The sequence below is a fragment of the Pseudophryne corroboree genome, chromosome 1, assembly GCF_028390025.1.
Source record: "Pseudophryne corroboree isolate aPseCor3 chromosome 1, aPseCor3.hap2, whole genome shotgun sequence".
Classification (NCBI taxonomy): Eukaryota; Metazoa; Chordata; class Amphibia; order Anura; family Myobatrachidae; genus Pseudophryne; species Pseudophryne corroboree.
Window position 1 is genome coordinate 461055917 of NC_086444.1, and position 24089 is coordinate 461080005.

Genomic DNA, 24089 nt, shown 5'->3' on the forward strand with positions numbered 1-24089 from the left:
TGGCAGCAGCTTCAGCACGAGGTGGAAGTCGATCTTGATCTTTCCCTATTTTTGGGACCTCAACATTTTTGTTCTCCATATTTTAATAGGCACAACTAAAAGGCACCTCAGGTAAACAATGGAGATGGATGGATACTAGTATACTTATGGATGGACGAGCGACTGCCGACACAGAGGTAGCTACAGCCGTGGACTACCGTACTGTGTCTGCTGCTAATATAGACTGGATGATAATGAGATAAAATTAAAATATATATATATATCACACTAGTACTGCAGCCGGACAGGTATATATTATGTAATGACGGACCTGCTGGACACTGTCTGTCAGACTCAGCACTGCAGACTCCTAAAGTAAGCTACTAGTATCAAGAAGATAGAAAAAAAAAAAACACGGGTAGGTGGTATACAATTATGGATGGACGAGCGACTGCCGACACAGAGGTAGCTACAGCCGTGGACTACCGTACTGTGTCTGCTGCTAATATAGACTGGATGATAATGAGATAAAATTAAAATATATATATATATATCACACTAGTACTGCAGCCGGACATGTATATATTATGTAATGACGGACCTGCTGGACACTGTCTGTCAGACTCAGCACTGCAGACTCCTAAAGTAAGCTACTAGTATCAAGAAGATAGAAAAAAAAAAAACCACGGGTAGGTGGTATACAATTATGGATGGACGAGCGACTGCCGACACAGAGGTAGCTACAGCCGTGGACTACCGTACTGTGTCTGCTGCTAATATAGACTGGATGATAATGAGATAAAATTAAAATATATATATATATCACACTAGTACTGCAGCCGGACAGGTATATATTATGTAATGACGGACCTGCTGGACACTGTCTGTCAGACTCAGCACTGCAGACTCCAAAAGTAAGCTACTAGTATCAAGAAGATAGAAAAAAAAAAAACCACGGGTAGGTGGTATACAATTATGGATGGACGAGCGACTGCCGACACAGAGGTAGCTACAGCCGTGGACTACCGTACTGTGTCTGCTGCTAATATAGACTTGATGATAATGAGATAAAATTAATATATATATATATATATATATCACACTAGTACTGCAGCCGGACAGGTATATATTATGTAATGACGGACCTGCTGGACACTGTCTGTCAGACTCAGCACTGCAGACTCCTAAAGTAAGCTACTAGTATCAAGAAGATAGAGAAAAAAAACCACGGGTAGGTGGTATACAATTATGGATGGACGAGCGACTGCCGACACAGAGGTAGCTACAGCCGTGGACTACCGTACTGTGTCTGCTGCTAATATAGACTGGATGATAATGAGATAAAATTAAAATATATATATATATATATATATATATATATCACACTAGTACTGCAGCCGGACATGTATATATTATGTAATGACGGACCTGCTGGACACTGTCTGTCAGACTCAGCACTGCAGACTCCTAAAGTAAGCTACTAGTATCAAGAAGATAGAAAAAAAAAAAACCACGGGTAGGTGGTATACAATTATGGATGGACGAGCGACTGCCGACACAGAGGTAGCTACAGCCGTGGACTACCGTACTGTGTCTGCTGCTAATATAGACTGGATGATAATGAGATAAAATTAAAATATATATATATATCACACTAGTACTGCAGCCGGACAGGTATATATTATGTAATGACGGACCTGCTGGACACTGTCTGCAGAATGCGTTTATAAAAACACCACACGACGAGTGTTTAACTTTTTCAGGCAGACAATCACAATATACTGGTGGTCAGCAGACAATCACAATACTGGTGGTCAGTGGTCACTGGTCAGTCACACTGGCAGTGGCACTCTGGCAGCAAAAGTGTGCACTGTACTTAAAATATGTACTCCTGCTATAACTGCTCCCCAGTCTCCCCCACAATTAAGCTGTGTGAGCAGTGAGCACTCAGCAGTCAGATAATGATATACAGTATATGATGCAGCACACTGGGCTGAGCACAGATATGGTATGTGTGACTGTGTCACACTGTGTATCGTTTTTTTTCAGGCAGAGAACGGATTAATTAAACTGGTGGCACTGGTCACTGGTCACACTATCAGCAGCAAGTAGTACTCCTCCTATATGCTCCCCAAAATTTGTGTCTCTCTCTAGTACTCTAGTTTAAACGGAGAGGACGCCAGCCACGTCCTCTCCCTATCAATCTCAATGCACGTGTGAAAATGGCGGCGACGCGCGGCTCCTTATATAGAATCCGAGTCTCGCGATAGAATCCGAGCCTCGCGAGAATCCGACAGCGGGATGATGACGTTCGGGCGCGCTCGGGTTAACCGAGCAAGGCGGGAAGATCCGAGTCGCTCGGCCCCGTGTAAAAAAACCTGAAGTTCGGGCGGGTTCGGATTCCGAGGAACCGAACCCGCTCATCTCTAGTGATATGTCAGGTCAGGCTTGTGATAGGGCTCCGATGAGCGTATTTTAGCTGGAGAGGATGTGACCACAGGAGGATGAAAATGAGGAGGTTGAATGCAGTTCTTAACTTATTATACTCATGAAACTACAGAACACTCAGAGGCACGTGGAATTCCAAAAAACATAGACTTGTATTTATTTGACTGTGAGAGACAATATGTTGAAAAGAATAAACAGATACTGCAATAGATGGAATGCTGAAATTAATAAGTCCTGTAAACTAGAACTGCAAAAGATTTGATGCTGAAATGAGTGGGACTTAAAAACTGGAACTGCAAAAGAATGAATAAACGGTGCTGGAAATGCTGGGCTGTTGAAGACTGGATGATGAGACTAGAAAACCTGGAATGCTGCAGCTGGATCAAATGAGATTAGAAATCCTGGAATGCTGCGGCTTGAATAAATGAGACTGGAAAGCCTGGAATGCTCAGGCTTGAACAAGTGAGATCAGAAATCCTGGAATGCTGCGGCTTGAAGAATTTAAACTAGAAATTCTGGAATGCTGCGGCTTGAACACGTGATTTTAAAAAAGATATATAAAATATATATATAAAACAGCGCTAATATAAACACAGACAGGTGCTCTAAAATTTACCATACAATTTATTATTGCACAAGTTCATTAAAATATCTCCATGGAATATATAAAAACACTTATAGTGGGACCTTTTTGACAGTCTGTGATCAAATGTAATACCTGATTTACTCAAGGAACAAAAACAAGCCAGTGTGGGGAATAGGACAGTTTATATATGCTAAAAGAGCCTTTTGGGTTAAATAATCCAGTCTTTTTGGTAAAATTACCAGTCCCATGGATTTCTTTGGGTTTATCCACTCTAGCGATGGTCCAAGTGAGGTTATGAACTCAACCGCAATTGTAGATGAGTGTTCCATTTGTCCACAGTGGCTGCTGCTGGAAATCCCAGTGGCTGTGGATGTACAAACTAAATCCCAAAAGCATTCCTGGCTGTGCCCCAGTTTCAGAGGCTGGCATACTAACGCGTTTCACTGTCTTTTGTCAGCTTTCTCAGAGGAAGATCAGATATCCTGGAAAGCTTTGGCTTGAACAAGTGAAATTACAAGTTCTGGAATGCTGCAGCTTGAACATATGAGATCAGAAATCCTGGAATGCTGCAGCTTGAGCAAGTGAGACTGGAAATCCTGGAATGCTGTGACTTGGATATTGGGAACTGGTGGCACCACCAGCAATATGAGTCACCAGGGAGCCTACTCAAGGGTGGGCGGCTGCAGAGAGTGGCAGGAGTAATACAGGACCACCTGCAGGAGCACAGAACTGAGACACTTGCCTGCAAAAGCAACTTACAGCACTGGCAGTGTTTATCCCAGCCCAACCCCTTTTATAGGGGATAAACAGCAAGGATAGGCTGAGAACTCAAGGTGACCTGCCATTGGCCAGAAGTGCATGGCTTTTGGTCTCCAACATGGTGGCGTCTGCAGACACACAAGGGAGCAACCACTTGCACTCACCATCCTCGATTCCAGAGCTGCCATACCAATTGCCCCTGATAGCCTTCCTATGCCTTCCCTGAGAGCGCAGACCAGGCTGCCCGTCGCTGCAGTGTTACCAGCACTTGGACTGGCAACTCCCGGGTCCCCACACCATAGGTGAGACCCTGGAACCTGACACGCCCCCATTTTGCAAGTTGGTCCGTGTTGCCCCCTTACTTCATCCCCAGACAAATGTCAATAATACCGAGGCTAAGGGGTGACTGCGAGTGAACACACAGGGCTCACTCTGCACATGTGCAGGGCCTATTCTGATGGTTGCGACAGTGATCCCATACTGCATCTTGGGACGCAGCACTTGGGACGCAAATTCTGGCAGGAAGTGTCCTTTTCCAATAGACACCTCCTGCAGCATTCATGTATTAGTTGTATGGCATTGCACCATCAGATGACTTTCTCAGACACCCTCAAGTACTAATATAATAATCACTTTGATGTAATTGTTTTATATCATTTTTGATCCATTCAATTAATAATATATTGATTTGGATATTAACTGTCCTCATTGTGCCTCTATCCTTTTTCTGCTGCTACGGACATCCGCACGGCCAACATGCCGACCCCCCATCCATGTTGGCATTCTGAATGTTAACATACAGAACATGTGGACATTCAATTGTCGACATTCTAAACCTTGATACCAATGTATGGGAAGACTAAGGGGAAATGATGAGAAGGGGAAATGATGAGAAGGGGATTAATGATATAAAATATTTCTACCTACATATGTCTCCTGGGGTGGTGCTGGATATGCTCCTGTATCCTGGATAGTGCCCATACTAGTCAGTGATAGTCCCCCTCCAGGAAGTTGTAGACATGGGTGCCTATCAACTAAGAGAATAATACATACACAGCTTGTCCTAGCACTCCAAGGGGTAAATTTACTAAGATGGGAGATTTTACTTACCATTTATCTAGCTGCTTCTAGCAGATAATAGATATAATCTGATTGGTTGCTATGGGCAACATCACCAGTTCTAAAAATCTCCCACCTTAGTAAATTTACCCCCAGGATTAATAAAAATAAGAAATGTATTGAAACAAACCAACATTTTGGAGCCCAGACTCTTATCTTAAGAGTACAGCTAGGCATTTGAAACATTCAAGTGTTCCAATGGATTCAGTATGATTTACCGGCGGCTGGGATGCCGGCTGTCAATATATACCGACAGCGGCATCCCAGCTGACAGTATGCCGGCAGCGGGGCAAGCACAAAGAGTCCCATTACAGGCTTGGTGGCTCGCTACACTTACCACAGGATCTATTCCCACTCTATGGGTGTCCTGGACACCCACGAGTGGGAAAAGTTCTGTAGCACCGGTATTCTGGCTGGCAGCATTGCCGGCTGGCGGGATTCTGGCATAGGTATCCTGACCGCCGGGATCCCAACAGACGGCAAATTAAACAGATCCCTTTCCAATACTGTACATTTCTAATTTTTCTGAGTACAGGAGTGACACAGATTTTGCACTAGGACAAGCTGCATATACTGTAGCGATAGATAGATAGATAGATAGATAGATAGATAGATAGATAGATAGATAGATAGATAGATAGATAGAGAGATAGATGGATAGATAGATAGAGAGATAGAGAGATAGATTTTTTTATGAATAAAGGCATTGGTTCTCACCTAAAGTTACAAATCAATACAAGATTTAGGGGGGAATAAATCTGGGCACGAGGTTTAGCGAGGTAAAACCTTGTGTACCTTGCACCCAATTTTTGATTACCACGGTTATGTGCGCTACCGATACCAATAGAAGAAAATTGAAACTCTGCGATACAAGTAAAAAAAAAAAGATATGATAATAATAATATGATAATAATAATATTAATAACACTTACCTGTCTAGTGGTCTTCCCTGTAATGAAGCTGCTGGGAGTCTTGGGGGCTGCCGGGACGCTCAAGGGCTGCTAAGAGATGCAGTTACAGGCAAGTACTTATCCATCATGCAGTACCATCAGGGTGGCATCTGATTGGCTCCAAATTTATCCTGTAGCAGGACAACGACCCCAAACATACAGCCAATGTCATTAAGAACTACCTTCAGCGTAAAGAAGAAAAAAGTGTCCTGGAAGTGGTGCTATGGCTCCCACAGAGTCCTGATCTCAGCATCATCGAGTCTGCCTGGGATTACATGAAGAGACAGAAGGATTTGAGCAAGCCTACATCCACAGAAGATCTGTGGTTAGTTTGGAACAACCTCCCTGCCAAGTTCCTTCAAGAACTCTGTGCAAGTGTACCTATGTGAAGAACTGATGCTGCTTTGAAGCAAAATATTGATTTGATTTAAATTTCTCTTCTGTTCATTCACTTTGCATTTTGTTAATTAATCAAAATAAACTATTAACACTTACATTTTTTTAAAGCATTCTTACTTTGCAGCAATTCTTTCCAAACCTGCCTAGAACTTTTGCACAGTACTGTATATTCCTCATTTGTACAGTAATACTATAGCTCATTTAATATTGAAAGGAAGCTGCTCCATTAGACTTGGATGTTTTGTTCTTAAGAATGTATACACACATTTTTCCTAAAGTCAGTACAGAGATTCATTTTTCTCTGAGGATTTGGAACAACATTAATATTTTTTTTTATACGTTTCTCTCACCTCTATCCCAAGCCCTTCCCCTGCATTCCTCTCACCTGCTATCTCCCTAGCCCTCCCCCTGTGTTCCTCTCCTGTGCTCTCTCCCTAGCCCTCCCCCTCCATTCCTCTCACTCAATCCCAAGCCCTCCACCTGTTACTCTCACCTGCTCTAACCCTAGCTCTCCCCCCGCATTTCTCTCACCTCTATCCCAAGCCCTCCCCCTGCATTCCTCTCACCTGCTATCTCCCTAGCCCTCCCCCTGTGTTCCTCTCCCGTGCTCTCTCCCTAGCCCTCCCCCTCCATTCCTCTCACTCAATCCCAAGCCCTCCACCTGTGTTACTCTCACCTGCTCTAACCCTAGCTCTCCCCCCGCATTTCTCTCACCTCTATCCCAAGCCCTCCCCCTGCGTTCCTCTCACCTGCTCTCTCCCTAGCCTTCACCCCACATTCCTCTCACCTGCTCTCTCCCTAGCCCTCCCCCCACGTACACCTCACCTGCTCTAACCCTAGCTCTCCCCCTTGTGTGCGGCTCTCCTGCTTTTTCCCTAGCTCTATCCCAGTGTTCTTCTCACCTGCTTTCTCCCTAGATCTCCCTCAGTGTGCCACTTTGCTGCTGTAATGTGTAAAAAAGAGGGACTCTGCCTGCCTAATGTGTAAAAAGGGGGACTTTGCCTAATGTGTAAAAAGGCGGATTCTGCTGCCTAATGTGTAGAAAGGGGGACTTTGCTGCCTAATGTGTAAAAAGGGGACTCTGCCTGCTTAATGTGTAAAAAGGGGACTCTGCTGCCGTAATGTGTATAAAGGGGACTCTGCCTGCAGTAATGTGTAAAAAGGGACTCTGCCTAATGTGTAAAAAGGGGGACTCTGCTGCCGTAATGTATAAAAAGGGTACTCTGTTTGCTGTAATGTGTAAAAAGGGGGACTCTACCTTCCGTAAAGTGTAAAAGGGGACTCTGTGTGAAGTAAGCGGCCCCTCGTCCCCGTCCCCCTCGCTCAGCACACATCATGCTGTGCTGAGTAGGGGAAGAGATGTGTGCTGAGCGGTCACTGATAGATCGCTCAGCACACATCTCTTTAGTGTGTATCCCCCTAAAGAGATTGCTGTTAATAGGATCAATCAATGCACTTGATTATTGGACAACATTTAAGACCCATACACACGGGGAGAGATGTGTGTTGAGCAATCTAACACAGACCGCTCAGCACGCCTCTCCCCTGCTCAGTGATAGGTGTGCTGAGCGAGGATGGGGTGGTGACGGGAGGGGGCCACTCATTTTACCCAGCGGTGAAATGAGCGGCCTGCTAGATTTTGCCTGCATGCAGGCTAATCTAGTACCGGAAATAGCGATGTACGCTGTTGGGCAAACACACGGAGAGATCCATGCTTAAAACTTAAGCAATCTAGTCAGCAAAATGACAATCATGGTGGTTGCGCGGCAAGGCCATGCCCCCTCCACCAGTGGCTATGCCCCTCTACGCAAAGCCACGCCCCTTTCTCGGATGCCAGGTCCCGATTCATCATCATCATCATCATCCAAAGTTGGGAGGTATGCATATACTGTGATAATATATATATATATATATATATATATATATATATATATATATATATATATAAATAGAAGAAATCAGAGGCGGCACTCAGAGGCTTTAAAGTCAGTGAAAAACTATATTCGTGAGGTCAACGTTTCGGGGACCACCTCCCCGTCTACAGGACAAACACACAGTGAAAACAGTGAACAATAAATACACACTTACCCCCCTCCTCTTTCCAATCTCCCCGCCAGCGTCCGCCGCAGCCACGCCAGCCGCACTTCCTGTCCGGTATTCTGTGTGTAACACCTAAGGCGGAAGTGACGTAGCGTTGATCTGTGGGCCGCGTGACCATGGCAACGCTGGGGGGGGAAAGAGAAGTGAACACTTAAACTTAAGTTTACCATAACAAGCAGTAAAACAGAGATCTGTTTTTTGGATATTCATATTAAAATCCAAGACAAACAGATTGTTACTGGTCTGTATAAAAAACCGACAGATCGTAACACTATGTTGAGGCATGACAGTTTTCACCCCCCAGCGACGGTTAAAGGTCTCCCCTATTCGCAGTTTCTACGTGTATGTAGAGTTAACAGCGATAAGAAAGAGATGTTAATTCAACTGGATGAGATGGAGCAAAGATTTCTCCAGAGAGGATACCCCCGGAAATTATTGAGAGCAGCCAGAGCAAAAGCCGCAGATAAAAATAAAGAGTTATTGCAACCAGCCACAGTAAGGGACATGACTAAAGTCATTCCATGGGTTAATGAGTTCTCAACTAGGAGTGAGGGCATCAAAAAGAAGGTGCAAAAATTATGGCCCATGGTTACCTCTGACCCATACCTAAAGATTTTTCAGGACAAAAGATTGATGCCAAGTCATAGGAGAGGCAGAAATATCAGGGACATTGTTGTCAAAACGGACATGTCCAAACTAAAAGCAACCCCGGCAAAGAATTTCTTATCACGTAAGAATGGATGCTACAAGTGCACAGGTTGCACTACGGTGCACAGGTTGCACACATGTCACCTGGAGACAATATTGTCCACCCATATACAGGGAAGAAATTCCCGATCAGGTGGCCGTTAACATGCAGCACCAAATTCGTGGTATATGCCATTATATGCCCATGTGGGCGTTATTATATTGGCAAAACAGTACCAGTTCAAGACAAGGATGGCACAACATAGGCAGGCAATCGGCAATGCGCTGGCCACGGGCAGTGGGGATCAGCCAGTGGCCAGGCATTTTTTGGAAAACAGGCATGATATGGCAACATTCAAGCACAGGATCATCGATCATGTGCCGGAATTGCCTAGAGGTGGGAATCGAGGACAGCAATTACTGAGATTGGAGTCCAGGTGGATTCATAGGTTAAATACCTTGAAACCGGGAGGCTTAAATGACAGCTTGGGTCTAATCAATTTTTTGTGAAGGCAGGTAGTCACTAAAATCGAGGGGACCGTCATTTTTCAGTGAAGGGGTCCCAAATACATAGAATGTGGGGTACATAAAAATAGGTGACACAAATGGAGAGAGTGGAGTGATAAAAGGAGAGAGAGTAAGGCAGTTTAGTAGCCAAAAAGAACACCCAATATTTAGTAAAATGTCAAATGCATCATGGTTAGAGACACGTTAATATAGATGTGGGTTTTTGCACAAATAAAAATAATATATGTGTTAATACCAATCCTGTCATCAATTAAGTATTTTTGATGTATGGGTCTTAAACACTAGGAATTTATTCATAGGTGGTAGTATGGGGGAAATGTGAACACATTGATTAATTTCCAGATGAATCGTATTTATATTATTGTAAGTTTTAAAGATATATTTATTATAGTCTAATTTAATATACTTATGGTAGTTAGTTGATAACTGCCATAGTTTTATCTATGTATAAGCACGATTTCATTGTTATTATGTAAAGCGGAACTTTAAGTGTTCACTTCTCATTCCCCCCCCAGCGTTGCCAAGGTCACGCGGCCCACAGATCAACGCTACGTCACTTCCGCCTTAGGTGTTACACACAGAATACCGGACAGGAAGTGCGGCTGGCGTGGCTGCGGCGGACGCTGGCGGGGAGATTGGAAAGAGGAGGGGGGTAAGTGTGTATTTATTGTTCACTGTTTTCACTGTGTGTTTGTCCTGAAGACGGGGAGGTGGTCCCCGAAACGTTGACCTCACGAATATAGTTTTTCACTGACTTTAAAGCATCTGAGTGCCGCCTCTGATTTCTTCTGTTGGTACATGTCAGGGACAGGTTCCCTGGGGAGGGCACCGGAGCGAGGTACACCCTGAGGGGGAGGACTGGAGTGCCGGAGGTTATCTTCTATATATATATATATATATATATATATATAATAGCAAAAAATACTGCGGCACTCAGGGTCTTGTAAAGATGCTGTATATTGGTCACATCAGGAAAGCACCAACGTTTCAGGGAGTTCAACCCCTTTGTCAAGGTGTGACAAAGGGGTTGAACTCTCCGAAACGTTGGTGCTTTCCTGATGTGATTGTTGACCAATTTACAGCATCTTTACAAGACCCTGAGTGCCGCAGTATTTTTTGCTATTGTTGATTGTTTTTCTGAAGGCACCGGGGCACGGACGTCACCAAGGGAGTGCCGGGCTACATGATCCTATATATATATATATATATATATATATATATATATATATATATATATATATATATATATATATATATATATATATATATATGGAGAAAGTCCCATCAAATATGGCCACTACACGGACTTATGAAAGGAGAGACTTTCCCCTGGATCACAGAAATTGAGGAGCTTCCATACAGCACATTGAACTAGAGTCACGAACCGCCGCGGGCGCATGCGCAGACGCGACCGGAAGTGGGGCGGAAGTGACGCATCGAACCCGTCCGTCACCGGAAGTGTGGCGGAAGTACCGCAATTTTGTGTTTTAAACGCTTTCTGAGACTTTCCAAGTTGCTTTGCAATGCCTAATACACTCGTTTTTGTACACCAATAGTCCCTACTGACCCTGCTCCTTTGGCACTGCACTAGTAAACAGCCAAATATCATCAATCATATAATTGTATCACATGACTCCCTGTGATGTCACAACCCTCCCACCCAGCAATATTGGCTATAAATAGCTTTGCAGGCTCACTATGTCCCTACCCCTTGAAGAAGTCTTTTGAGACGAAAAGCGTTGGGGAAATCCTGTACCTACCTCACCTAAGATAAGGAAAATCCATTTTACTTGGTTATATTATAATTTTAAGGTTTTCATTTAAGTGTTTTTAGTCCAGCTGTGTATGTATTGTTGTCCCATTTTTTATATATGCCTATATGTTTCTTATATGTCTATATTAATATTTTTTTTTTATATATTTAAGTGGCAACTGTATATTGTATTTACACATTAGTCGCTATACATCCCTCATCCCCCATTCCTTTTATATATATATATATATATATATATATATATATATATATATATATATATATATATATATATAAAGAGAAAGGCAGCACTCATCAGGAATTTCCACAAACACTATTAAATGGTTTTAAACATTTCAATCGCTTTACTGCAATTTTTATCAGGTATACAAAACAGACAAATTTCTTACCTCTTAAATAGCACACACAAGTGTAGCCACCCCCGGCACTCCATCCCATCCAGCTTCCATGTTCAGAGTGCGGCGACACCAGACGCCGGCGTCCCTGACGTGGTGGCACCACATGTCCACCGTAGGATGGTGTGAGACACCTTCATCACCATGGCTACAAATATAACCATATTGCAAAAAAAGAAAACCCATAATAACAGGAAGTATACTATGCAAAAAGCATAATAATCAAGATCACAGTGCTTAAGGTCTCATAATTTGTTTGTAAACGCAACATATAATGCCAGTCTTAATAAGGCCAGCATTTGTCACTAAAACACTAATCCATATTAAAAAGACGTGCAAGACCACTATAACATAGTAGATAACCAGCATTAACATAATCCGACAGGTAATATCAACATGATCACAAAAAATAATTAAACCTTAAATATTTGTTAAGACCATATGGGACAAAAGTGGTACAGTTAAAGATCCATCTAGCTTCAAGCTAAAGCAGAAGCTTATTGCGATCGCCACCCCTCACCGATAGAGGAAAATTATCCACCAGTTTATAGTGCAACATAGCAAGGGAGTGGTGTGCAGTCTTAAAATGATTCGTTACTGGCTAATCACATTCCTTACCTTCTAGAGCCAGCCTTCTTGCAATAAGGTGTGACACCACGGCATCGGGGACACTGACATCTGATGTCACCATGCCCCGAACCCAGAAGCTGGATGGCATGGAGCGCCGGGAGTACCGTTAAGAGGTAAGAAATTTGTCTGTTTTGTATTCCTGATGAAAACTGCAGTAAAGCAATTGAAACGTTGAAAACCATTGGAAATTCCTGCTGAGTGCCGCCTTTATCATCATACTGTATATTTGGGACAAAGACCTGCATTGTTCACCGGGAGGGCACTCAGGTAATATGATTTTGGATGTGGAATGGCGGTCTGTAGCTGTATATATATATACAGTATAATCACACACCCTATATAAATAACCAACATCTGGGAGGCTTCCTTAACAGCCACAACATACAGTATCTTGAAGAGGCCTCCTAAATATCCAAATGACATGGGCTTGCTCCGTTTTATCCAGGGCAAAACGGAGCGTGCCCTTGTCATTTGTATATATATATGCAGATAGTTGTTTTTTTGGGGTGCGCTCTGCTGTTCAACAGATCTTACCTAATAGATGTGAACTATGAATGTTCTATATACCTCATATACTGACACCCAAAATGTATTATTACAATTTTATTGTTAAAATGTAAATAAAGAACTTCAAGAATACATTATCTTATACATAAAACAACTTTCAACTGTTCATTGATTTGTCTGCCCATAGAGTTTTCTTGTCAATACAGTGATTCAATATTAATAAAAATTGTTGTTGTTTCACCCAATGAGTTTTGTCTCTAGTGACTTCCCCAGGGGTGTCTTTGGGTGTAGGAGAAAAATAAATATTTTCTCATACAGCACAAAGATGTATAACATTCGTACTCTCAATAGTCAGAATAGGTTACGTTATTTTTACCATATTCAGTATACAGTTTCTTCCACATCATTTTATATATATATATATATATATATATATATATATATATATATAGATATATAGATAATTTCTTAATTATACCATATACTCATTACAATGATATAGAGTTCTCATCAATTAAAAGACTTCTTAGTTATCTAAATAATAAATAATACATTATTTGTACAGTTGATTTAATAGTATCTTATTAGTGAAATCTTAGATGTAAGAATGAGCGATATACTTACTAATTGTCCTATCATAGGACTCCCATTTTGTGGGAGCGGGAAAAATCCTCATGATGAATATAGATCTTCATATATGAGAGCAAACAATTTAACCTATATAGATGGGAACATCAATTATATATTTTCTCTTATTATTATTATTATTATTTTTTATTATTATTATTATTATTATTATTATTTTGTCTATGATATAAACTTTTTTCAATTACTGTAATAAAATGGGTAGAGTACTTACTGATAAAATAATTTCTTGTGTATTTCATTAATGGGTAACAATTGACTTGAATTCCTATGATTCATATAAATAGATTATTTTATATTCTATTATTTACTATATTAGCCACATCATAGATTTTATTCATTAAGGAAAAGTAACAAATACTTACTATTATTATTATTATTACTAATTATTTTTAGCAGTATTTTTAACCAATTATCCAGATTCTAGTGCGGCCTATTAAAAAATAGTTATATTAAATTAGTCTAATTATATATTAAGCTTTATAATGCTTTTTTTTTTTTAGAGAAAACAAAGTTTTTTGTGCTTACCAGCAACAGTCAATCACATCTGTGCAGTCTGAAGTCCAAAAGCAGAGTGATTGCTAGTCTCTAAAGGCTCTCTATTTAAACCTCTTGGGCCAATACATCACTTCCTGTTTAGTAATTAGTATAATTAGTTAATATTTGTTAAAAAGATTTTATTTCATCTTGTATATATCTCCATTATTAGATAACTATCATAGGGACCTTTAGTGTTAAGGATTAAATATTGAGGATTGTTAAACTGACAAAAATGGATTTAATAGTCTGTTTGCGCTCCAGGAGCGGGATCTCAACTTTCTGGTAGCACTCCAAGCCTCCCTGTGAACACGTGACGTCACGCGCCACATGTCCGATCACATGGGGTTTTTCTGACAGAGCTCCAAGCCTCCCTATGGGCGTACGACATCACGTGTCACGCGCACGTCACATAACTGTTTTCTACACTAAACGGTTCAAATACTATTCTTAGTGTATTATATGACCGCACTTAAGTCCAATTATATAAATGGATTTTAGGTTTATCAAAAATAATAATAATCATAATATTTTTACATTAACAAAACCGCACATGGCTCCAATCATAAAGGAATAATTTTAGATCTCTAAAGGACCATTCATAGAATAATAGTTTTTTAATGTTAACCCTACTTATATCCAAATTCATTATTAATAATCGAATTGAACCAGTATTCTTTATGGATAGCTCTTAATATAATTACATAGTGTTATTTGATATTTTTTATATATTTTGATATCAAAGTGACACACTTCACCCCTCACATACTATTATTACTCTACTATACTCACATACTACTAATACCTTCTAGAGGTTCATAGTGACACAATTAATTGTGATATAATTAATCTTTTTATATAGTGTTATTATTACTAAAATCATGGTCAATACCAAAATGACACAGTTAATTGATAATCATGAATATATCCTTATATTTTTTAAGTGCATGTTTTATACAACCTATATAAATTGTCTTTCAAATGACGATGTACACTTCACAAACAGATTTACTGTGACAGATGATCTGCATAATAACATAAAAAGAAAAACAATCTCACCAGAAGTGTCTATTTCAAAAGAATATTCATAAAATTACATATCCATACAATTCATAGAAATGAAACTATGTCAATCCCTTCATTAATCCCATGAGGGGCTAATGTATCGAGGGTAAATATCCAATAGGACTCCCTTTTGGGTAATTCTAATTCTCTATTACCTCCCTTTTAATATGTTCCAAAATCGTACACCTTAGGCCTTTTACATCACAATTATGAAATTCTAAGAAATGTCTCGGTAAACTATGAGTACTTATTTTTTTTAGATTTCTCAAATGTTCCTGGATGCGAAGTTTAATCATATGCTTGGTTTTACCCACGTATGCTTTTCCACATTCACAAGTGATTCTATATATAACAAACGTAGAGTTACATGTATATACTCCTCTCAAACTGCAGGTTTTATTATTAATTTTATAGTATGTACAGATGTGTCCACATACATCTTTGCTATATCCCGCCATGTATGGCTTGGTTTAACATACTATAGACACAGAGATATGGCCATGCCTTGTGATTTTTCTTAACTTGCTTCTTTAATATGTTACTTTATACATATTCTATTATGGCAAACACATTTTTTTTAAATCCATCCACTCATTACTCGTGAAAAACAGCTTAGCCATGTTTTGCATGTTGTGCCAAATTTAGCAAATTAGAAAAGATGTAAGTGGACACATCTGTAACTGGTGATTTTTCTATGAATTTACAGCATATACCTTTTGTATATGGATAACATCCTGATTTTTTTTTAAATTCTCAGTTTTTGTACTAACTGTTTCTATAGGTCTTAAGTTACTTGGTGCGAGAACATTTTTAAGGTTCTGAGCTTTCCGAAAAGTAATCCTAGGTTTTGAGGGAAGGTGGGGACCCAGAATAGGATCTATTTGCAAGATACCCCAATTATTCTCTATAATTTTCTTGATTTGTTTATTTTCTTTGTTATACTGGGTTATAAAGGGTCTATTGTTGGTAGTGTCTATTCTTTTCCCCATATTAGGATTCAGAAGATCTAATCTATTTCTTTTGAAAGCCTTAAGTCTTGCTTCCTCAATACGATCTTTAAGATAACCTCTTTCAAGAAACCTATCGACCAATCGATCAGTCTGTTGCCAAAATTGGACGTCATCACTACAGTTCCTTCTTATTTGAAGGAACTGTCCATAGGGTACATTGTGCTTCAAATTGTAATGATGACAACTATCTGCAGGGATGTAACTATTCGCATCCGTTTCTTTAATAAATGTGGAAGTTTCTATTATGCCTGATGGTAAACCCTCCAACTTGAGATCCAGATAGTTAATACTCTTCACGTCTGTTTTGTAGGTAAATTTTAAATTAAACAAATTCTGATTGATATATTCCATAAACGTTTCAATACTTTCAGAATCACCCATCCAAAAAAATGATTAAATCATCTATATATCTTTTATACATTTTTATATGATTTTTTTCCCAATTGGTATCATAAACAAATTTTTGTTCCCATTCACCCATAAGTATGTCACCCTCAAACTTAAAATAATTATGTTTTAAAATGAATTTAATACTATCCAATATAAATACTCGTTCTTTCTCTGACAATTCTTTATCTTCAATTAGCTTTTTCTTAACTGCTTCTACTCCTATATTTTGTGGTATTGAGGAATATAAGGACTGGACATCTATTGTTATCCATCTTGAACTTGGGTCCCATTTAGTCTCCTTAATGATATTTAAAACTGTGGTGAAATCTTTTAAATAGGATTTTACATTTTTCACATATTTTTGCAGTTTCAAGTCAATAAAATGTGAGGTTAGCTGTTAGGGAGTCAATCCCTGATATAATAGGTCTCCCGGGGGAAGGGGGGCAATTTTTATCTTTATGAACTTTCGGTATGTGATAAAAAGTAGCTAACCTTGGATGTTTATTATATAGATAGTCAAATTCTTTATCACATATCTAATTCTCATTCTTTGCTTTGTTAAGTAATTTATACAGTTCTTTTTGATATTCTATTGTTGGATCCTCACTTAATTTTACATAAATGAGAGAATCCCCCAAGACATTATCAGCTTCTGAAAGATATTGTTCCCGGTTTTGTATTACAACCGCCCCCCCTCCCTTTAACAGTGTCATTTATAACAATTGAAGTCTCTCTCTTTAATTGTTTTATTGCTTGCTTTTCTATTGTACTAAGGTTACTTTTCTGACCCTGTTGACTAATCTTTATTTTCCCAAATACTTTCTTTACACAGTCATAAAATATGTCTATATGGCTCCCTTTTGACTCTTCAGGGTAAAATTTAGGGGGGAGCGACACTAGCGGTTTCTTAACGGGTTCATAAGCTAATTTTTGTATGGGATTTTTTAGGAAATGTCTTTGTAAGGTAAGATTACGAACAAATTTGTTTAGATCCACAAATAAGTCAAAGCTATTGATATGGGATTCTGGAGCAAATTTTAAACCTTTTTCTAGTATCTTACTTTGTGATTCGGATAATTGCCTGTTTGAGATGTTGATTGTTCCTGTCGGTTCCCTTCTGATGGGTTGAACTGCTTTTTCCTTTTTGTTGGCGATCCTCCCACTGCACCTCTTTCCTCTTCTCCGTTGTAAAACCTTTATAAGTCTGCACTTTTAACTATGCTCCGTTGTAAAATCTTTATACCTTGAGGGGAGTCTATTCTGTGGTGAAGCTCTTCTTTACTTTGAGCATGTTAGAACTGTGTCACCCTTGTCTGATCTTAAAAAATGCCTTCTTGTTGAAGACGGTGGGGAATATAATGGTTCATACCTATTTTTGGTCGAGAGTGGTTCATATATATATATATATATATATATATATATATATATATATATATACACACACACACACACACACACACACTCACACATACATAGTTCAACTTATTTATGATTCCAAACAAAATCATTACCGAGCAGACTTTCAAAGTGTGGTGGTGCCAGGACCCAGGAGGGACCTACTTCATCTAGGGTGTCTTTCCTGTCTGTAGGATCAGCAGTGGAGCTGCAGACGGCTGCTGCTGTCTGTACAGTAAATGCCCCATCTGGCCAACTTAGTCTGTGACCTGAGGGAGGCCGAGTACTCCTGCTGGGCTCAGAGTTGCTCCACGGCAGCAGCGGCAGCAGCTGGTTAATGTGGCATCAGCGACATGATGTCACCATGCCAGCATCACCGGGACCAGACCAGTGACAGGTAATTGGGGGGAGCGGCTAGTGGGTTCAGTTGCACCAAGAGAGGGGGGAAGGGGGTACAAATTACCTGGGCCCAGGTCTTATGGAGGGGCCCAGGTCCCCTTCCCCTTACTTGGAAGCAGCAGCTGCAGCTTTTCTTCTCAGCCCAGCACACGCTGCTGTGTGCTGAGTTGTACAGTGAGGCCAGGGAGGCTCTTAAAATAAAAATTTTCAGTATTGTTTTCTAAGGTGCATGGCCATGCCTTCTCTGATTAGGCCATGCCCCCTGAAAAGTACCTGGGCCCAGCCAGGGGCATGCTCCTGAGGTGGGTGATAGATATGCCTCCAAATAGGTGTGGCCATGCCCCCATCATGCTGTGGTCACACACCCTTGTGGGGCAGTGGGTGGGGCCAAGGAAGTTGTTGTATCGGGGCCCATGATTTCTCTTGGCAGCCCTGGGTGGGTTGATTTGGTCAGCTGGTTCCTTCATTTTTCAATCACTTGGTGTGCGGGCAGAGCGGTCAGTGAAGAAGTATAAAATAAGATTTTACTTACCGATAAATCTATTTCTCGGAGTCCGTAGTGGATGCTGGGGTTCCTGAAAGGACCATGGGGAATAGCGGCTCCGCAGGAGACAGGGCACAAAAAGTAAAGCTTTTCCGATCAGGTGGTGTGCACTGGCTCCTCCCCCTATGACCCTCCTCCAGACTCCAGTTAGGTACTGTGCCCGGACGAGCGTACACAATAAGGGAGGATTTTGAATCCCGGGTAAGACTCATACCAGCCACACCAATCACACCGTACAACTTGTGATCTAAACCCAGTTAACAGTATGATAACAGCGGAGCCTCTGAAAGATGGCTTCCTTCAACAATAACCCGAATTAGTTAACAATAACTATGTACAACTTATGCAGATAATCCGCACTTGGGATGGGCGCCCAGCATCCACTACGGACTCCGAGAAATAGATTTATCGGTAAGTAAAATCTTATTTTCTCTATCGTCCTAGTGGATGCTGGGGTTCCTGAAAGGACCATGGGGATTATACCAAAGCTCCCAAACGGGCGGGAGAGTGCGGATGACTCTGCAGCACCGAATGAGAGAACTCCAGGTCCTCCTTAGCCAGAGTATCAAATTTGTAAAATTTTACAAACGTGTTCTCCCCTGACCACGTAGCTGCTCGGCAAAGTTGTAATGCCGAGACCCCTCGGGCAGCCGCCCAAGATGAGCCCACCTTCCTTGTGGAGTGGGCCTTTACAGATTTAGGCTGTGGCAAGCCTGCCACAGAATGTGCAAGTTGGATTGTGCTACAGATCCAACGAGCAATCGTCTGCTTAGACGCAGGAGCACCCATCTTGTTGGGTGCATACAATATAAACAACGAGTCAGATTTTCTGACTCCAGCTGTCCTTGCAATATATATTTTTAATGCTCTGACAACGTCCAGTAACTTGGAGTCCTCCAAGTCACTTGTAGCCGCAGGCACTACAATAGGCTGGTTCAGATGAAATGCTGACACCACCTTAGGGAGAAAATGCGGACGAGTCCGCAGTTCTGCCCTGTCCGAATGGAAAATCAGATATGGGCTTTTGTAAGATAAAGCTGCCAATTCTGACACTCTCCTGGCAGAAGCCAGGGCTAGAAGCATGGTCACTTTCCATGTGAGATATTTCAAATCCACCTTTTTTAGTGGTTCAAACCAATGAGATTTTAGGAAGTCCAAAACCACATTTAGATCCCACGGTGCCACTGGAGGCACCACAGGAGGCTGTATATGCAGCACTCCCTTAACAAAGGTCTGGACTTCAGGGACTGAAGCCAATTCTTTTTGAAAGAAAATCGACAGGGCCGAAATTTGAACCTTAATAGATCCCAATTTGAGACCCATTGACAATCCTGATTGCAGGAAATGTAGGAATCGACCCAGTTGAAATTCCTCCGTCGGAGCACTCCGATCTTCGCACCACGCAACATATTTTCGCCAAATTCGGTGATAATGTTGCACGGTTACTTCCTTCCTTGCTTTAATCAAAGTAGGAATGACTTCTTCCGGCATGCCTCTTTCCTTTAGGATCCGGCGTTCAACCGCCATGCCGTCAAACGCAGCCGCGGTAAGTCTTGAAACAGACAGGGACCCTGCTGAAGCAAGTCCCTCCTTAGAGGTAGAGGCCACGGATCCTCCGTGATCATCTCTTGAAGTTCCGGGTACCAAGTCCTCCTTGGCCAATCCGGAACCACTAGTATCGTTCTTACGCCTCTTTGCCGTATAATTCTCAATACTTTTGGTATGAGAGGCAGAGGAGGAAACACATACACCGACTGGTACACCCAAGGCGTTACCAGCGCGTCCACAGCTATTGCCTGCGGATCTCTTGACCTGGCGCAATACCTGTCCAGTTTTTTGTTGAGGCGAGACGCCATCATGTCCACCATTGGTCTTTCCCAACGGGTTACCAGCATGTGGAAGACTTCTGGATGAAGTCCCCACTCTCCCGGGTGAAGATCGTGTCTGCTGAGGAAGTCTGCTTCCCAGTTGTCCACTCCCGGGATGAACACTGCTGACAGTGCTATCACATGATTCTCTGCCCAGCGAAGAATCCTTGCAGCTTCTGCCATTGCCCTCCTGCTTCTTGTGCCGCCCTGTCTGTTCACATGGGCGACTGCCGTGATGTTGTCCGACTGGATCAATACCGGTTTTCCCTGAAGCAGAGGTTCTGCCTGGTTTAGAGCATTGTATATTGCTCTTAGTTCCAGAATGTTTATGTGAAGAGACGTTTCCAGGCTCGTCCATACTCCCTGGAAGTTTCTTCCTTGTGTGACTGCTCCCCAGCCTCTCAGGCTGGCGTCCGTGGTCACCAGGATCCAATCCTGTATGCCGAATCTGCGGCCCTCCAATAGATGAGCACTCTGCAACCACCACAGAAGAGACACCCTTGTCCTTGGAGACAGGGTTATCCGTAGGTGCATCTGAAGATGCGACCCTGACCATTTGTCCAACAGATCCCTTTGGAAAATTCTTGCGTGGAATCTGCCGAATGGAATCGCTTCGTAAGAAGCCACCATTTTTCCCAGGACTCTTGTGCATTGATGTACAGACACCTTTCCTGGTTTTAGGAGGTTCCTGACAAGCTCGGATAACTCCTTGGCTTTTTCCTCCGGGAGAAAAACCTTTTTCTGAACCGTGTCCAGAATCATCCCTAGGAACAGCAGACGAGTTGTCGGCATTAACTGGGATTTTGGAATATTCAGAATCCACCCGTGCTGTTTTAGCACTTCTTGAGACAGTGCTAATCCCATCTCTAGCTGTTCTCTGGACCTCGCCCTTATTAGGAGATCGTCCAAGTATGGGATAATTAATACGCCTTTTCTTCGAAGAAGAATCATCATCTCGGCCATTACCTTTGTAAAGATCCGAGGTGCCGTGGACAATCCGAACGGCAGCGTCTGAAACTGATAGTGACAGTTTTGTACAACGAACCTGAGGTACCCCTGGTGTGAGGGGTAAATTGGAACGTGGAGATACGCATCCTTGATGTCCAAGGATACCATAAAGTCCCCCTCTTCCAGGTTCGCTATCACTGCTCTGAGTGACTCCATTTTGAACTTGAACTTCTTTATGTACAGGTTCAAGGACTTCAGATTTAGAATAGGCCTTACCGAGCCATCCGGCTTCGGTACCACAAAAAGAGTGGAATAATACCCCTTCCCTTGTTGCAGAAGAGGTACCTTGACTATCACCTGCTGAGAGTACAGCTTGTGAATGGCTTCCAACACCGTTTCCCTTTCGGAGGGGGACGTTGGTAAAGCAGACCTCAGGAAACGGCGAGGTGGATCTGTCTCTAATTCCAACCTGTATCCCTGAGATATTATCTGCAGGATCCAGGGATCTACTTGCGAGTGAGCCCACTGCGCGCTGTAATTTTTGAGACGACCGCCCACCGTCCCCGAGTCCGCTTGAGAAGCCCCAGCGTCATGCTGAGGCTTTTGTAGAAGCCGGGGAGGGCTTCTGATCCTGGGAAGGAGCTGCGTGTTGCTGTCTCTTCCCTCGACCTTTGCCTCGTGGCAAATATGAATAGCCCTTTGCTCTCTTATTTTTAAAGGAACGAAAGGGCTGCGGTTGAAAAGTCGGTGCCTTTTTCTGTTGGGGAGTGACTTGAGGTAGAAAGGTGGATTTCCCGGCTGTAGCCGTGGCCACCAAATCTGATAGACCGACTCCAAATAACTCCTCCCCCTTATACGGCAAAACTTCCATATGCCGTTTTGAATCCGCATCGCCTGTCCACTGTCGCGTCCATAAAGCTCTTCTGGCCGAAATGGACATAGCACTTACCCGTGATGCCAGTGTGCATATATCCCTCTGTGCATCACGCATATAAAGAAATGCATCCTTTATTTGTTCTAACGACAGTAAAATATTGTCCCTGTCCAGGGTATCAATATTTTCAATCAGGGATTCTGACCAAACTACCCCCGCACTGCCCATCCAGGCAGTTGCTACAGCTGGTCGTAGTATAACACCTGCATGTGTGTATATACTTTTTTGGATATTTTCCATCCTCCTATCTGATGGATCTTTAAGTGCGGCCGTCTCAGGAGAGGGTAACGCCACTTGTTTAGATAAGCGTGTTAGCGCCTTGTCCACCCTAGGAGGTGTTTCCCAGCGCTCCCTAACCTCTGGCGGGAAAGGGTATAATGCCAATAATTTCTTTGAAATTATCAGCTTTTTATCAGGGGCAACCCACGCTTCATTACACACGTCATTTAGTTCTTCTGATTCAGGAAAAACTATAGGTAGTTTTTTCATACCCCACATAATACCCTGTTTAGTGGTACCTGTAGTATCAGCTAAATGTAACGCCTCCTTCATTGCCAAAATCATATAACGTGTGGCCCTACTGGAAAATACGGTTGATTCGTCACCGTCACCACTGGAGTCATCGCCTGTGTCTGGGTCTGTGTCGACCGACTGAGGCAAAGGGCGTTTCACAGCCCCTGACGGTGTTTGAGTCGCCTGGACAGGCACTAATTGATTGTCCGGCCGTCTCATGTCGTCAAACGACTGCTTTAGCGTGTTGACACTATCCCGTAGTTCCATAAATAAAGGCATCCATTCTGGTGTCGACCCCCTAGGAGGTGACATCCCCATATTTGGCAATTGCTCCGCCTCCACACCAATATCGTCCTCATACATGTCGACACACACGTACCGACACACAGCAGACACACAGGGAATGCTCCTAATGAAGACAGGACCCACTAGCCCTTTGGGGAGACAGAGGGAGAGTTTGCCAGCACACACCAAAAGCGCTATATATATATCAGGGATAGCCTTATAATAAGTGCTCCCCTATAGCTGCTTTGTTATATAAAAATATCGCCATAAATTTTGCCCCCCCTCTCTGTTTTACCCTGTTTCTGTAGTGCAGTGCAGGGGAGAGACCTGGGAGCCGTCCTGACCAGCGGAGCTGTGAGAGGAAATGGCGCCGTGTGCTGAGGAGATAGGCCCCGCCCCTTTTCCGGCGGGCTCGTCTCCCGCTATTTTGAGAAATCAGGCAGGGGTTAAATATCTCCATATAGCCTCTAGGGCTATATGTGAGGTATTTTTAGCCTTTATAGGTACTCATTTTGCCTCCCAGGGCGCCCCCCTCCCAGCGCCCTGCACCCTCAGTGACTGCCGTGTGAAGTGTGCTGAGAGGAAAATGGCGCACAGCTGCAGTGCTGTGCGCTACCTTTAGAAGACTGCAGGAGTCTTCAGCCGCCGATTCTGGACCTCTTCTGTCTTCAGCATCTGCAAGGGGGCCGGCGGCG

General features: G+C 42.3%; 1 long non-coding RNA gene across 3 annotated transcripts in view; it reads right to left on the reverse strand.

Annotated features, from left to right (window-relative positions):
- LOC134893460 (uncharacterized) overlaps positions 1 to 24089 on the reverse strand; it is a 130980-nt gene that overhangs the window by 95564 nt on the left and 11327 nt on the right. For 2 of the 3 annotated variants that reach the window (XR_010171680.1, XR_010171677.1), the window contains exons 2-3: positions 13486 to 13578; positions 5824 to 6106 (exon numbers count right to left, since the gene is read on the reverse strand). The exons of the other annotated variant lie outside the window; for it this stretch is intronic. This is a non-coding gene — a long non-coding RNA (uncharacterized LOC134893460). The remainder of the gene's footprint in view (positions 1 to 5823; positions 6107 to 13485; positions 13579 to 24089) is intronic. 3 annotated transcript variants of the gene reach the window in all.